Below are 17,885 nucleotides of genomic sequence, written 5' to 3' on the forward strand. Positions count from 1 at the left end.
TGTAATAAAGGGCTAAGTCTTTAAAGGGGAACTAGGCAGTTGTGGCTTGCTTTTGGCACCCCCTAGTGTTGGTTTGTAAAACTATCTATCTTCTCGCTGTGTGTTCGTCTTTTAAATACCTTAATCTAAAAGCTGACATATCTCCCCTGCCTTCATTAGTGTCTACAGGAGTGATTCATCACTAAATTAAACAAATCAGCTGTGTTCATGATCTAAAACATGCAGGAAACGTGCTGGAAGAAGACTGCAGTGCTGGCATGGAATATTCTGGCCACAGGGGTCGATAGGGGCTGGGTGGCCTTTCATTAACCCTTTAAACGGTGCTTTTAGCACAGACTGGCTCAAGAAAATGATTCAAAAATATAAAACATTTATGAAGTATCTCTTTAAACAAGTCTCTTCTCTTTGCGATGAGGAAACTGATATTCCTTTAGAGCCTTTCCATCTCCTTTTGACTGAACATCCTTCCAGCCCTCCTTTGCTTGTTAAGATTTCTCCCATGAAGGGTATTTTCTGAGTAGAGGAGATGAGAGCTCATTCCCTGGAGCTCATAATGGTCATTCTCCAGTCACATTCCCTAGGATGGGTTTTTGGGAACTGCTTAATGTTTCTGCCAAGATTTATACGTCAATCAGAGTCATGTCTTTGGGATTCGCTGACTCTTCTCAGATGAAATAAACACTGTGTGCAGGCCCCCAGAACATCTGCACTCATGTAAATAGATGCATACGCAGAAGTTTTTATTCTTTTTTAAATCATACTTATAGGGATTTAAGTAAGAACTGATGGAAAAATGAGATGGCAATGTTGGAAAGTAAATGTTCCGTCTCGGAGTGCTTGACCTTGTAAAGTTACTGTAGAGAAGTGGAAGAATCTTTTAAAACAACATATTTACAGTTAGTTGTCAAAAATCAGCTGTTTTAAAATGGCAACTAGAAAAAAGTACTTTTAAATGTTAAGATGTAGGAGAACACAATTACCTTTATATGGATCTGCTACAGTGAATGCAATGTTTTAGATGTTCTGGTGGTGGTCGGAGGGAACCAGCAGCAGCATTTCTCAGTCTTTCTGACTTGAGGGCATGGACGTTTTTTTGGGGGGTGGGGTGGGGGGGGGGGGGGTGGAGGGTGTCAACTTTTATACCTGCACTTTTTACCATCCAAAACCGATATTATGCTATATTAAATTGACACTGGTTGAGCTCTAGGACCAAGCGGAAAACAACCGTTTGTGTTGAAGCCTGTTTCCCATTAGAGCATACTGTAAAGATGCACCCGGAGGAGCAGTGAGCTGCAGGCACAGCCACACTCGGGAACCATTTGGTGGTTTGAGAATTGAAACTTAGATTGTAGGATTCACAGAAAGCGTGTAATAATTGATTAAAACAAAATTAGGCAGGCGCATAAATTTGAAAAAAAAGAAAAAAGAAATGAACTCAATATTTAGTAGAGCCTCCTTTTGCAGAAATAACAGCCTCTAACCATAACCCTAACCCTAACCGCTTCCTGTAGCTTCCAATGAGAATCTGAATTCAGGCTTGATGGTTTCTGAGCACGGACAGCTTTCTTTAACTCACACAGCATCCTTTCAATGATATTCAGGTCTGGGGACTGAGATGGCCTCCCAGAGGAGTGAAACCTACAATTGCCCCCCCTTAAATACTCTTTTTCATAATTGGATTCACCTGTGTATGAAGGTCAAGGGTCACTAAGCTTACCAAACCAATTTTGAGTTCCAATAATTAGTTTTAAAGGGTTTGGAATTAATAAAATGACAACTGTGCCCAAATTCACTTGTAAGTTGCATTGGACAAAAGCATCTGCTAAATACATGAACATAAATATTTATGCACCTGCCTAATTTTATTTAAACATTTATTGCATACTCTCTGTAAACCCTATAAACTTCCTTTCACTTTGCAAATATTACTGCATTTGTCTTCTATATGAAATATTTAACTTATTTTTTTTATTGCAACCAATGATTTATACAGGAAAATCATGAAGATTGACAATCCAAATGTTCGCATCTCACTGTATGAAAAAAAGAAGGAAAATGATCTTTATATAACACCTCTCTAGATATAAATCACAAGGCACTTCATAAAAACAACAACAAAAAATTAGAATATAGAAAAGATTTAAAATAAAAAAGATCAAAAATATGTTTAAAATGAGAAAAAAATTGTGATTAAAAAAGGAAATGTAAGGAAAGGGAGAGAGAAAGTGCATAAGAAAGAGGCAAATCAGTGGATCTCGAGAATGACGGAATAAGAGCAGAAAGAGGAGAGGGTGATGACGAAGTTCACACCAAAGCCTGAACAGGTGACTTTTCAGCTGCTTTTTAAAGGAGACCACTGAGTCCACTGATCTCAGGGGAAGAGAGGTCCAGAGCATGTATGATTAATATTGATTAATATTTATTAGTTCTGGAAAACTAACTCATTAAACTAGATTTTAACACTAATTTGAAACATTTTATTTAAAAAAAACTATTAAATGAGAGAATTACTTTTTGACGGGGGATATGAAATAGGCTCAGCCTGCTTGTTCTCAGATGAAGTTGTTGACCTATCCACCAGTTTGTAGCGTAACGTCTCCCCCGGAGCCTTCCTGGTGCTTGTTACTCACACACACACCTCCAACAGAAGTGTGTAACCCGCATCACTGCACTCTTGTCAGATAGTGGTGCGTATTATGCAGATGCAGAGCCGTTATTGATCTGAGTCTGCCTACTACTACTCCCTCCCTCCCTCCCTCCTATCACGCTCATGCTTCCCACCCCCCTCAGCCTCTCTCGGCTTTCTTGGACTGCAGCAGAAAATCCGCTGCATTGAACAAGAGGAGGAACAAGGGAATCTTGGAGCGATGCATCCTAGCTCTGTGGTCGTGTAGAGGGGAGAAAATCGGGGACTCACCCCCTCACACTCACCCATCTCTGTGTGGCGCTCTTTTCCTCCCTGTCAGTTGTGAGTAACACGCTTTCTTTCATTTTTGTATGTTCGACATCACTTCATTTTACACTGTGTTCTACTGCACCTCATCTTTCTCTGTTATAACTATAAAAAAGAAAAAAATAGACCCACCTGCCTACTAATCACCCCACTTTTTAATCACCATTTGTAGAAAAGATGGAAAAATAGTGATTGCCTCTGATTAATGGGAGAGTTGGGGGAACTTTTCTAGCTTGTCACAGATGCTTGATCAGAAGCTACTCTGGGGGCTGTTGGACCTGTTTTTCTCAAAGTTTTGTCTGTACAAATGTGATAAAAAGCATAATTCTAGTATATTTTTCAACTTTATACCAGAAACTGGAGGTGGGGGAGTGAACTGGCAGTTGATTCTAATAAATAGTCAAACCGATGCATGGTGAAGCCACCCCGAGCTCTCCCAGATGCACCTGCGGTCACAGTGAATCTGCAGTGGGCTGAAAGTAACAACAGACCCATCAGCTGCTCAGGAGATCACGCAGCAGTGTGTGTGTGTGTGTGTGTGTGTGTGTGTGTGTGTGTGTGTGTGTGTGTGTGTGTGTGTGTGTAGAGGGGGGCAGTCATTATTTGGTGTAGCTACAGCTTACCACAACGCCGCCTCCTTGGGAGGATTGATTTGCAGGCAGCAGGATAGCCCCAAAAATCTAATTATGGGACGCCACTTGCGCCAAAAGACTTCATGGTGATTGATGTTCCTTCCTGTACATGATCCATTCTGCTCTCACCCCATGGTGCCTGACTGTTTAATAGTTCTACGTGAGTGGATATGTATGGAGTCGGGATTATTGTTCACTTTAGCCTCCGTGTACACATCTGGGTTTGGTTCAGCTCAGCAGACATGGAATATCAGCTTTACATCTCTGGTCTGTTGGTGATGTATGAATGACTAAAGCCAACACTGTTCAGGCCTTAGCAACAATACCATGCAACTTGATGAGAGTTTGACTCAACACGTTGAAATTTAATGTGTCGCAATGAAACAAACGAAGGAAGGATTTTATGACAACTAATCAGACTAATTAGGTTACAACTTAGAGAAAAAAGGTTATTCACAAAATAAGTTAGATTTTCTTTGGTCTTTGTCAACTTTTTCCTGTCTCCTCTTATCCCTCCCTTCCACCAGACACGTAAGCAGCGCAAAATGTCTGCAAAATGTATTTCGTGGCAATTAGTCGTCGTTAATATGGACGGGTGCCTTTCCACCGGCCGCGAAGCGTCATGTTTTTGACACGCTGCCTAAGTTTGGGATCACTATTTGTAAGTGCTTCACTTCGAAAATGCGTCCAACTTTGCATTTCAGATCAGGCCAGACAGGAAATAAAACACAAAAGTAGTGTTAAACATCTGGAAACTTTCAAAATAAAAGACCCGTCCAGATTTCCAGTTGCTTAACTAGTAAAAAACGTCAGTAATTTCCTGTGAAACCTCAGCAGCCAAAGTAAACAGAAAATAAACCACACATTTTTGGATATACTTTGGCTTCTTTCTCCTTGCTTGTTACTGTGTGAATTTGAGAAATCATGCGTGGCGTTCCAGTTCTCCTGGAATTTCGTGTCTTCGCATGACCAGTTGCATAGAATGCTTTCATTTTGAACCACTTTGCATCTGAAACGCTCCCAGTTGGAAGGGTTCTCACGGGTAAAATGTGTTTATTATGTTATTATTAATGTGTGTGTTGCATCCACATCCAGTGGAAAGGCTGGGCTAAACATTACAAGTCACAAATGATAAAATTAAACCAGAGAAGTTTGAGGAGAGGCCTTCCTCATACACAAACATGACGGCATTTTCCCACTTTTTACTTAGTTGAAGAAACAAACCTGTGTTCCGGATCAGAATTCATTAATAGAAAAACTCAATAAACAGATGAATCTTGAAAAATTCCCAAATGTACTTCAATGCAAGGCTCTACCGACCCATTTGACTTGTGCATGTACACACCCACAAAAAGATGTTTGAGGACATAAAGCCTGCTGCACACAAGAGCAATCTGATGATCAAACTGCCTTGAATAACCGATAACTCTGCAGATACCTCGCTGTGGGAGTTTCCTGCCTCACGAGACACTGAGGTGAAAATCAAACTGGTTTGATATTTTTTGTCTCACTAGTGGTAGAAACTCACCATGTGGGCTGAGCTGAAATATTCTAGTGGCCAATCAACGCGCATTCTCCGCTCACGTGATTCTAAGATGTATTCAGATGCAGCCCTGTCATGTCAGAAAAAAAAACGGTACCTTGCAGATCGATGGGCCCACTGTTTCCACTACCCTCTCGAAAGATTCAGGATCTAGAGTCGGCGCTACTGTCCAAAGCACTCTGGGTCTTCAAGGTGCATCCCTTGGAGAAGACTGACATAAACTCCTTGCCTGGCCCTTCTTTGCAGCCATACCCATACTTTCACAACCTTGAAATGACGGTGGAGGCGATGTTTCATCAACACAAAAAGTTGAAGCATTTCCTCTACTTCCAGCTCTGTCTGTGTTTTGATTATTTCCTGACATGCAGACAGTGGGCTGCCATCTTGGAATCATGTGAGCAGAGAACACGCTTGGATTGGCCACTAGAATATTTCAGCTCAGCCGACAGCTCACATAGTGTACACACAGTGAGTTTCTACCCCCTGTGAGGCGAGAAATATCAAACCAGTTTGATTTTCACCTCAGCGTCTCACGGGGAAGAAAATTCAGTGAAAATTAGGTGCACACAGCGAGATTTCTGCTGAGATAACAGTAATTTGCGGTCATTTGCTCAGCAGTTTTTTCTCATGTTCGACAGGCTTTAGGACGGCTTGGGTTTATCTGACTCCCACTGTAAGAGCAGATGTAAGGCCTGGTTAGCACAGCAAGATAATTATGCCAGTTTTGGACCAGATCCTCCCCTTCAGAGAATCTTATGGATGTGCTTGACTTAGAGTGGTTCTAAAGATAATCTTATCAGATATTCCTGCTGTGTGTGGTGTGTTCATAGTGCCATGGTTGACTTGATAAAATGTTGGACCCACTCCAATCATAAATTGGGCCTATCAGATATTTACATGGCAACATTTCACTTTGGTCATGCCCCACATTGGACTAGCCATTAGCTTGTCAGCCAGCTCAGAATTAACTTGTGATTTTTCACATTAAGGTTGTTAAGAGAGCTACGTACAACAAATAACATTAATTTGTCATAACTTTTCTGCAGGGACAACATCAACAGTTTTCAATTATAACTGTTGGAAATTTTATCACATCAGGATTAGGAAAAGCTAGGTCAACTTGTAATTGCTCACTGGTTTGTTGTACAAGATGATGGTCTTGTGTGTTACAGCAGATAGAGAGAAAAACCTGCAAAATGATGTACAGGTGTTACAGGAAAAAGTGTGAAGCTGCAGAAAAGCTAAATACAGCTTTCTGACAGACACACACACGCACGCACACAGGTGCAGGCAGGCACACACACACACACACACACGCATGCATGCACACACACACACACACACACACATGCACGCACGCACACACACACACACACACATACATCTGCAAAAATGAATAAACATAAACACATCAATTCAACAGCTAAGAACTAACACATAATATCTGGCACAGCACCAACAGTTGGTAAGCCCTCACAGCCATTATCATGTTCAAGCAATCAGGCAGCTGTGTTTTTTTTGTGTGTGTGTGTGTATGTGTGTCAGGAGGAGATTCCACATTAAATGCTGGGATGTTTGGTAGTTCCCTCTGCGTTGGAGCATCTGTTAATAAATAGATTTGTGTGTTTGTGCCCTTCATCTGTGCTCAGAGGCTCTGTGGGCTCTAAGGCATGAAGCCCATGTTTAATGTAGTGTGTGTTCATTACTTTTCATCTAAACCTCCACTCCACCGGCACTCATGTTCTTCATCCAGTCTCTTGAGGATAAGTGCTGAAAGTGCTCAGCCGGCTCAATGTGGAGAGCAACACATCTCCAGTTTTAGATGCTAAGGACCATAAGGAAGACTTCTAATTACAAAAATAATCTTTGGTTGTGTAGAAAAAAATAACAAAAGAATATTTTTGGAAACCGATTACCGTTTCAGATGTAGCTTTTTAATTATTTTCTGTCAATAACTCAGATCTATGATTAAATTTTATTCAGATATTTAAAAAGCAGTTTAAATTTAATTTGTTAATGTAATTCAACATCATGTTGGAGCTGTGTGTGTGTATTTGTGTGTGCGTGTGTGTGTGCGGGGGGGGGGGGGGGGGGGGGGGGGGGGTGTCCACTGTGTTATTCAGACCAACCTCAGTAAATACGGTGAATAGTTAATGATGAGTATGAAATGATCAAGGAGTAAATAAATGTAGTAAGTGGAATTTGTTTGTGGTTAACCTTTAAAAAATGTTTTAATTATTCATTATTATGTCTGATTAACAGCCAGTTTAGTCTCCTACATTTATCTCCTGCATTAGCTTCTGATAGCACATAGACAATGAAACTCTAGAATTAGAAAAGCCTGACAGATCTATGTCACACTTAACATTCATGGACTCACCCATTTTGACTGGGAAGGCTGTTGTTGGTTTGGCGTCCAGGAAACAGCAGAGAACGCTAGTAGAAGCTAACCATTTGCATTGGCAACTCCACCACACAGCACAACTCCTTCAGGCTGGTTATTTGTGGAGATAAAGTATCAACATTTCAGGGCAAATGGAATCAGTGGTAGAGTTATGTTGCGGTTATCCAATCAGAGGAGAGGTGTCCAAATTTTAGGAAATAAGACTCCAAATCCTGCCGTGTTCAGCTCAACTCTGATCTGGCTCACTTCTAGCTTCTGAAACAGTCCCACTGGATACTTTTGAATTGGTACATTTTAATCAATGAAAAATGTCAAATAGGTGGAATACTTCAAAGACCTCCTCAATCCCACCACCACGTCTTCCAGTGAGTCTGGGGACTTTGAGTTGGACTCTCCAATCTCTGGTGCTGAGGTCACTGAGCTGGTCAAAAAACTCCTCGGTGGCAAGGTTCCAGGGGTTTATGAGATCCGCTCGGGGTTCCTTAAGGCTTTGGATGTTGTGGGGCTGTGTTGGTTGACGTGGCTCTGCAATATCGCGTGGCTATCGGGGCCAGATTGGCAGACTGGGGTGCCTGTAGCTTAAGACTTGATTCAGTGGTTGAATCACCTGTGCAGCAGCTCACCAGGCTCTGCAGAAGCCTGTTAATCACCTGCTGATTGAAATCAGGTGTTTTGAAGCATAGATAAAACTAAAACACACTAGATACCAGCCCTCCTGGACTGGAATTAAATACCCTTGCCTTAGGGAGATCCTGGCCAAGGCAGTCCTTTGTCACCGATTCTGTTCATAACTTTTATGGACAGAATTTCTAGGAGCAGTTGTACTGGTCTGTCGTGGTGAAGAGAGAGCTGAGTCAGAAAGCCAGGCTCTCAATTTACCGGTTGATACGTTCCTACCCTCACCTATGGTCACGAGCTTTGGGTAGTGACTAGAAGAACGAGATCACAGACACAAGCGGCCAAAATGAGTTTTCTTCGCAGGGTGGGCTCTCCCTTAGAGATAGGGTGAGAAGCTCGATCATCCAGGAGAGCATCGGAGTAGATCCACTGGTCCTCCACGTCGAGAGGAGACAGTTGAGGTGGCTCCGGCATCTAGTCAGGACGCATCTATGGTGCGGTTTTCCGGGCACGTCCAACTGGGAGGAGACCTAAAGAAAGACCCAGGGCACGTTGGAGGGACTACGTCTCTCGACTGGCCAGGGAACGCCTTGGGCTTCCCCCGGAAGAGCTGGCCCAAGTAGATGAGGAGAAGGAAGTCTGGGCCTCTAGGCTTAGGCTGCTGCCCCCGCGACCCAACTCCGGATAAGCAGAAGAGAATCGACAGATGGACGGAGGAAAAATGTCAAGGCTATTTTTGGTTATAAAGTGTCCTAATGAGTATGGCTGCATGAGTAGTTTTCATTTACTTTGATGTAGATGGACAACTGTTGCCAATATATTTGTATTTATTGGTATTTTGATATTTCATGAACATCTCTAAAGTAAAACAAAGCAACGGTTTACACAAAGTTTCTGTTTTTCTACATCAGTCGAGTCTAGCTCCAGTCTTTGGTTGAGAAGTTAAGTTCTCAGAACCACACTTTCAGGTTTCTTCAAATTCATGTTCCAAATTATGACCGAGTGGAAGTTTGTTTATATTTGATCTTACTGCATCAAGCCTCCATGGGGAAGAAACGTGACGTCCACTACAGGACAATGATCAAACGCAACATGGTTCATACTGAGGTGGTCTTGAAAAACGTCAGACATGTTTCAGATTGGTAACAAGATGTCAAAGAGGGCTGGCTTTGGACTGAAACAAAATCTGATTTCAACGGTAGTAAAATTAGATATAGGAAAAAAATGTCCCATTCGGTTGGCCTATCTGTAACGTATAGCGTGTTAAATGATCAATGCATAACACTTGAAATCCATCTGCTTTTGCTTATGTCAAAACACAAAGCTACATACTTTTTTCGTTTTCTCTTTTTATTCATTCAAGCTGAGTTTTTGCATGAGCCAACGTTGTTTCACCAAAGCTGCATACGTGGAACATATGTGGAGCCTCTGAGTTATTTGTGGAAAACCCCAAACCTGACTCGTGTAGCATCTGTATAGCTAGGCATGTAGCTTTAGTCACATGATATGCATGAGTACACGTTCACTGCAGCCATATGTTAGTGCTCCAGAGAGCCTGAAGGGTTTCGTATACACCACTTACATTAACATTCTGTCAACCAGTACGTTGCAATAATCAGATCAGAGTTTCATGCTTTTTTATTGCTTGAAAACAGAATTTAGATTAGACTTTTTTACATTTTTTCTTAGAGAGCGCTCGTCATCCTGATCATTTCCCAATTTGACTTTGTATAGAGCGAGTATAGCTTCCCAGTGTGTGTGTGTGTGTGTGTATGTGTGTGTGTGTGTGCATGCGTGCATTTACAGAATGTGTAGCTCTGCACGTGTGTTTTAGAGTGATTAATGACTGTATCTGGATGGCGTCAGCAGGCCGTGACTGCACGACTGCAAGGAAATCATTTCTCTTCTCTGTGGACTGCTGATTCAGAGCTCACAGGGATTTTGCTGATTGCTGAAATCACACCATTAAGGGCGCTCTCATAACAACCTCAATCACAACATCACAGTTGAAAGTGTGTGTGTTGCTCATCGACATACATATATGGACAATAGGTTTCAATAGACCCAATAACACATTTTGGAAGAGAAATGGGAGGTGGCCACCACCTTCAAGCCCAGACAATTCCACAAAAGGGAAGAGAGGAGGAGCTGAGGGTGGGGTCTGTAAGGCTGGGATCAACTGACGACACCCGGTAGAACTAGCTACAAGCTAACCTGAAGCTAACCCAAAGCTAACGCGGAGGTGAGAGCTAAGCTAACGGAGGTACCAACCTAGCTACAACCGGAGTTAACTGTGGACAACACCAGAGCTTCTGAGTCAGAGATACGCCGGGCTGACCGCTGGGTAAAACCGGGTGGAACACAGAGGTCTTCGAGAGCTCCACAAGGCGGCAGCCGCACAGCAGACAAGCGCCACTGCGATCTGAGATGTGCAGAGCTGCCGCTGGGGAGAACCGGGTGGACAGGTTTCCATCCCAGAGCTCCACAAGCCGCCAGCCCGCACAGCAGTCAGTAGCCGCGATCAGACAGAGATGCGCCGAGCTGCGGGGAGGGGAGAAACGGGTGGAAAACATCGGTCTCCTGAGAGCTCCACAAGCCGATAGTGGGAACCCAGCTCCACCAACACGTTATATTTCAACCCATTTTCTAGTGCAGCATTATGTTAAATGCACTGGGTTTTACCCTATTACATTTAAATTTTATGGTTAAACAGTACATGTTAAAATCTAAGCTCATCTCGGCAGTGACCTAAAATACATAAATATAATTTTACTTACCGAAAAAAAATTAAGTGGAGACTCCTTGGACGCTCTTTTGGTGCAATTAATGCCACAGCAAGTCATTTTGTCCAACAGTTGCACAAATAATATCCAAAAAGAATGCACAAACGGCAGAACTAATGGTCTAAGTTGAGAAACTGAAAATGACCGAATAGTTTTCAGGCGAGGCCGAGGCTCAGGCTGAGGCCTTTCCCCGGAGCTAGCTCTGCGGTCACGTGGGTCGGATGCTCATTAATTATACAGAATTTTAGGCTTTTAATACACTTAAACAGAAGGTTGAGAAAAAAATTCACCCCCTCAGAGTTGTCATGAGTTTAAACTAGACAATTTAAACAAAAAACATGTTTTGGAACCAGGCTGTAAACATGTTTATTTCTGCTGTGAAATTGGTATTTTTTAACATGGGAGTCAATGAGGATTTGCTCGCTTCTGACACCAGCCCCCAGCAGATGAGGGTGGTACTGCAATTTATTTCACTTCCGCCTTTGCCTCAATTTTGACCTGCATTGTGGGGGCTTGGTGTTGCTACAAGAAAAGGATGTCATAAACAATACTGGCTTGACTTGACTCTTCACTCTCCAATCTGAGCCAAGCAAGGGCATCCCCAAGGGGTGGCCAGGGGTGGCCATGGCCACCTCCAGAAAATTGCTGCCCACCCCCACCCCCCACCCCACCCCCAGGAAAAGCCAGTGTTAATAAATCATATTAATGTTCAGTGAAACCATATATTGATCTTGTTAATTCAAGACATAATTGTAAAACAAAATAAAAATATTACAATTAATGAGTGAAGAAATAGTCAGAATAAAAAAAATACGCTGCTCACCGTTTATCTCCAAAGGTTTTTTTTTAACACAGCAACAGGTGAATTAAACAAAAAATTTTTTAAATTAAATTTGGGATAACATTTTAAATACCTGAAATGTATTTTTCTAAAATGTTTGTGCTTGTAATATTTAATTAAGTGTTTTGGATACGTAGTGTTATTTTTAATAAAACGAATAAAGGCGCAATGCCACCCCAAAAATTTTTTTGGCCCCGTCTGGCCACCCCTATCAAAATTTTCTGGAGGCGCCCCTGGAGCCAAGCCGGAGGACGAAGACGAGCCACGTCTCATGGGGGAGGGCTTTATGTGTGTCGGCTCACAAAAAGATACGGTTGGACTTCCAACTGTAGCTCAGACCACTTTGAAAGACTTTGCAAATGTCAGCACAAATGGTCATTAACATAAGACGAAAAACGAATTGCCTATCGTGAATAAAGAAATGTCAACAGAAGAGGCCAATGTCTGGTATTCTCCTCTGCTGCCGAGTCGATGGCTTTGAAACTTTTGGGGCATTTGGATCAGATACGAGACGGGAGGAGGAGGACGAGGAGGAGGAGGTAGAAAGGGTGAAGAGATACTGACAGTTACAAAGAAAAGATTAAACCCAGACTGGACTGACTGTTGTGAGACATCATTCATCTTTATACAACATCTTAACTTCTCTCACAGCCGCAGGTTGACTTGTTTTCTTTTTTTTTCATCCATTTGGGACAAATAGTCTGGAAGCAAATGATGATGTTCATCAGTCACCTGAATCACAATTAGCTGTGCCACTTAAAAATTATATTTTCTGAAAGGTTTCAAAATAATCTACCAAAGGGCGGATAATCCAACACATTCTCACACCCAAGGCGACAAAATATGACGCGTGTAACCAAGCCTCAATATATGACGAATCGGGACGCCCCAGCGCGTCAGAAGACGAAGATCAGGGACACGCTGTGTCACGTGGCGTCCCAGGTATCCGACGCTGGTGGTGAGATGGACATTAGAACTACTTGTGAACTGCTTAACCTTCCCCTCACCCCAATCCTAACCTTAAGGTCACAGTTTATGGGCCTTAAGGTTAGGATTGGGGTGAGGGGAAGGTTGAAAAGTGGAATAATGTCCGTGTGACCGCGCGCGTCAAACAGTGGAGCCACGTGACCTAGAGTGTCCCTGATCGTTGTCTCCTGACATGCTGGGGCGCCCCGATTCGTCATATACTGAGGCTTGGTCACACGCGTCATATTTTGACGCCTTGGGTGTGTGAGTGACCTGGATAATCAGATGTTTTTATTGTGAGTAAAAAAGGACACGCTCAATTCTGCAGCTAAAATTAGTAGCATTGTAAAAGTTTGTATGAAAAACATAAATTATTTTTTATTATTTTTTAAATGGATAAATTCAAACAACCTTAGACACCTATGAGGCTGTTAAAAAGGTAAAAAGGCGTGCAAAAAGAATTTTTAGTTTCACTGGTCAGATTGAAAATATGTCAAGAAGAATTTCTAAACTTTGAGAGAAAAACTGAAATAATGTTAGTAGAATAAAATCTGAATGACAAAAGTTTTTGGCGTTACAAAAATATTAGAAACAACAACAAAATACAAGAATAGGAGGAATAGGAAGTTGCTTTTATTTGTGCAGCGCCTTCTAGGCAGCAGTAGCTCAGGAGTTTGAGCGGGTTGTCCATTAATCGGAAGGTTGCAGGTTCGATCCTGGCTTCCGCCAGAGAAAGCTGCTGTTGTGACCTTGGCCAAGACACTTAACCCACCTTGCCAGCTGGTGGTGGTCGGAGGGACCGGTGGTGCAAGTGTATGTCAGGCCTCCGCTCTGTTAGCGCACCCAAGGGCAGCTGTGGCTACATTGTAGCTCATCATCACCAGCGTGTGAATGTGTGTGTGAATCGGTGATTGTGTTGTGAAGCGCCTTGGGGGGATGTAGAACTCTAAGAAGGCACTATACAAATACAAGCTGCTTACCAGTTACAGACCATTCTAGAGCTCTAGAACCTCCAAGGCTCCTTACAACACAACCAGTCATTCACACACATTTACCATTTGTCTGGTGGTGATGAGCTACAACATAGTCTCAGCTGCCCTGGGGCGCCACCGGTCCCTCAGACCACCACTGGCAGGCAAGTGTCTTGCCCAAGGACACAATGACTGCGACAGAGTGAGTAGGACTTGATCTCGCAACCTTCCAGTTATGGGATGGGAATTGCCCACTGATGTCCCATAAGTAAACCAGAAAGACCAAACAGATTATACTAGAACCTTTAAGGTGAGCTCCAATACAAGATAAAAAAAAAAGTGGTTTAATCTCTACTTTACTTTGGTGCAGGTGCATAAACGTGTGTGGGTACATTTGAAGTGGTAACAAAACTGCTGAGTGCCCAGACGCTTCTCTTTGTCTTGGTGCACAGATGCTTTCATGCCCTCAGGCAGATTGTGTCCCATCATCTGGCTGCACACAAACTTACACTTTTCCTGCTGCATTGCACCACAACATCCTGGGCTGCTTTATGTTGCACTGGTGTCCCTGGAGCGTTAATGTTTAAGTGGTAGATCCCAGCTGATATTTTATCTAATCTCTCTAAACATAGGTGAGCTGAAACGTCATACATCGACCTGTCAAGGTTCATGCAGGAACTTAACCCAGGTGTGTGCTGCTTTCCGTAGAGGCAGGGGCTTTGGAGAAGCAGTGTAAGTAATGTTGCATGTCACTATGTGGTCACATTGTCTCGTATTTCTAGGACCAATTCCTAGTGCTGCACAATTAGCCACCGTTCTAGTGGTTGGGCACTTTTTCACTGGCCTGGAAACATAATATTTTCTAAGCATCCCAGAAGCTTCGAGTTTATTTTTTATGCACTACACCTCCAGACCGCGTTAAACTCCATTAGATTGGGATGGAAAGGAAGTCAGACACCAAACCATTGTAAAGCATCTGGAAACTTTCTAAATAAAAGTTAGAAGATTTCCAGTGGTTAAATTAAAAAACACAAGTTTTTTTCCTGTGAAATCTCTGTAGCCGAGGCACACGAAACCAAAAATAAACCACAGACATTTCTCTATACATGCTGCCATATTGTTATTGTATGAATTGCCAAAGTCATGCTGGGTGTTGAAATTCTCCCGTTTTGTCGTAACCTCGCGAGACCCACTGAGTAGAAAGCTCCCGCTGCAGTTTCACATCTGAAAGGCTCCTGGTTGGAAGGGAGCTCACGGGTAAAACACATCTATATTTTTTTATTTAAGGGCAAATTGGGAGGGGATTGGCATCTTGTCCAAGGAAGCCTCGGTCCCTACTAGGGTGGGATTTGAACCATCGACCTATGGATTGGCAAACAAATGCACCACCCATTTGGCTATGGCTGCTCCGTGAAACACATCTATTATGTTACATGCTGCTTACACTCCAGACCTGTTGAGGGCACTCCACCTTTGATCCGGCTCAGAACCTTGTTATGAGACCGTGAAGGTCTCGTTCGTTGACAAACCGTTTAATGCTTTTCTTTTTGGAATATGATTGGCCAGTTGCATATCAAGCACGTTGAAAAGGTAGCAACTCAACAACCTTGAACACATTCAGGCTTGTGCTATTAGTGGAGATAACATATCAATGTAATTCTCCTTCTTCTGATTGGCTACATGTCAAATTCAAAAAGGCAGTACACTTGTTGGACCTCGATAGCAAGAAAAGACAAGAAAACATGTTTTAAAACCCCGATTCAAAGCGGAAGCAGTCCCAGTGTTTGTCCAAGCAGACCAGAGCACGCTTAACACGCCACACACGGCTGGAATATTTGATCAAATTATTTTGTGAGCAATAATGACATCAGTCACATCCATAAGATTGTGTGAAGGGGAGAATGGGGACAAAAAACAGCAAAATTTTCTTCCCATATGAACTGGACCGTAGCTGTGTCACGATTGGCTGCAAACTCCTCCAGTGCACACGAAACAGAAACACAAGTTTCACAAAAGACAGAGAAGACACCCTGAGGTTACCAAATCTGATACTCTCTTTTCCACAAGTGTGCCATGAGATCCTATCTACAAACACTTCAAACATCAGAGGCAGGGGCAGGGGTGGACTGGCCTATCTGGCATTCTGGCCCTGTCCCGGTGGGCCGCTCAGCCAAGTGGGCCACTTGCCCAGCTTGGGCTGTCCCAAACCAAGCCCCCGTCTCACATGCGGTTATAGAGACAAGTCCGCGAGCAGCACACACAACACCCCTTCCCTCCCCCACATTTGGCGGGATAGACGAGTCGCGAGCAGCAACCTCCCCTGCCGAGGGCCAACGGTTCATAAAAATGCCAGGGCCAAATTTTGGTCCCAGTCCACCCCTGGGCAGAGGCAGCCCAGAAAGGGTCACACTGGGAGCCAACTAGGGCTAAGAATGTGGACACAGCCCGATGGTCCTAACAAGTCACGGGGCTGAGTGACAAACTATTTAGCCCTCTTCCAGAAGAGATGGACCATCAGTATTTATTTCCAGCCCTCCTTATTTCATGGCTGTTGGTGAAAATTAGGGATGAACAATATATCGGCATCCATATCGGTATCGGACGATGTTAGTCATTTTTTAACATATCGGTATCGGTTTGAGAAATAAAACTGGGCCGATATTAACAAACAATATTTTTCCATCTTGTCTCCATTTGTTTTGTGTATTATATGGTTTTGGAATATGTGCACAATGCAATTGACTTAAAAGAGCAGCTGTGTGCTGATGCAGTTTATTACGTTCATGTCAATTCTGTCAGTAATAAAGCAGCCCGGGGCGGCTCTAGAGTTAAAAGGCCCAAGGCCAGCTCGCTTTCCTCCAACAGCTGTTTGAGAGCGGTCAGCGCTCAGCCTGGTGGGTTGACAAGTTTCCTGGGAGGTCATGCTAGTGTCGTGGTAGAGACAACCCCTAAGGACAGTCACTCATTCATGCTGACACAAATGTGCATTGCATGTAACAGAAAAACACATGCAAGCAGTTCCAGAATTTAACCAAATGTCCACTTCAACGTTTTAAACAAGTTTTAAGTGTAAGCAGATGTTTGTAGAGAGTTTTGTGGTGCTTCAATGAGAATTTATTCCTGCCAAACATTAAAAATGGACCATAAGCATTTATCGTCCTCTCATCGTTGTCCGGCAACACTCCATGTTTAGGATTAAGAGAGCTGACATTTGCAAACAAGAAGTCTGAGCTAAAACCCAACAAAAGAAATGGCAAATTAGATCTAGTCTCTAAACTCAAGTTACAGAAGTGATTAATAAAGCACCATGGCTATACAACCAAAGCAGTTTAAAAGAAATTCTCACCCATTTGTTTGAAAATATATTCGGGTGATTGAGCAAATAAAAGTTGCTACAACTGATGATCGAGTCAGTAGTTGTACAAGTCAATGGGTTCGAGTTAAGTCGTTTTATATTTGAACGTGTCACAAAGAAGTGGGACGGTTGACTTGTTGGAAAGAGGTTTTATCTATTTATGCATCATTTGATGCATTTGATAGATTTTCAAATTATATGTGACGGCAGAGAAAATGATCTCATTCCATTTTAGTCCCAGTGTCATAAGTATGTCTCAATTTGTCTGCAAGTATTGAAATTTAAACAACAAGATCCTGCAACTCATGCAAGGAAAGTGAGAACCTTCATAAATATTTAGAGACAAATGTTGAGATTTTGTCACGACCAGTCACAGGCCAGTTGGATACCAGTTTTAAAGTCAGAGAGAGTGTGAATTGTGAGGAATCCTTTCTCCAGATTGTAAATAAATGTGTTGAATGTCTGATGAAGGGAGTTATGGTCTCCAACCTCCTGATAGGTTCTTATTTAATCCAGATGGACAGTTTTCAGCCATGACAGTAAGACGACTGTAGACAGTTGGCTGTTGAACCCCAACTCCAGATCTGCTTTTCTTGTATTTATTTAGAGTTCACTGGTGAAAAACAATTTGATTCCAGATCTTTGGTGTGTTCTTACTGTGATTAGTTTCTAATTCAATTTTTGGTTATTTTTAAAACACAGGAAAGGTCTTTCTTTACCATGCTAACATTTCGTTTGCCGATTGCAAAACATCCTCAAAGCTGACGCTGATGGTGGCGACACTTCCTACTCCGTTTACCCTGCTGCCCGCGGAAAAAT

The 17,885-nt window shown here is 42.7% G+C and overlaps 1 protein-coding gene across 2 annotated transcripts in view; it reads left to right on the plus strand.

The window, feature by feature from the left end:
* Positions 1 to 2,775: 2,775 nt before the first annotated feature.
* LOC107374829 (synaptic vesicle glycoprotein 2C) overlaps positions 2,776 to 17,885 on the plus strand; it is a 77,828-nt gene continuing 62,718 nt past the window's right edge. The window contains exons 1-2 of one of the 2 annotated variants that reach the window (XM_070552431.1): positions 2,776 to 2,968; positions 14,344 to 14,443. The gene's annotated coding sequence lies outside the window, so the exon portion shown is untranslated. The remainder of the gene's footprint in view (positions 2,969 to 14,343; positions 14,444 to 17,885) is intronic. The other variant, XM_015943108.3, reaches the window with a different exon arrangement.

Source organism: Nothobranchius furzeri, chromosome 6 (genome assembly GCF_043380555.1).
Source record: "Nothobranchius furzeri strain GRZ-AD chromosome 6, NfurGRZ-RIMD1, whole genome shotgun sequence".
Classification (NCBI taxonomy): Eukaryota; Metazoa; Chordata; class Actinopteri; order Cyprinodontiformes; family Nothobranchiidae; genus Nothobranchius; species Nothobranchius furzeri.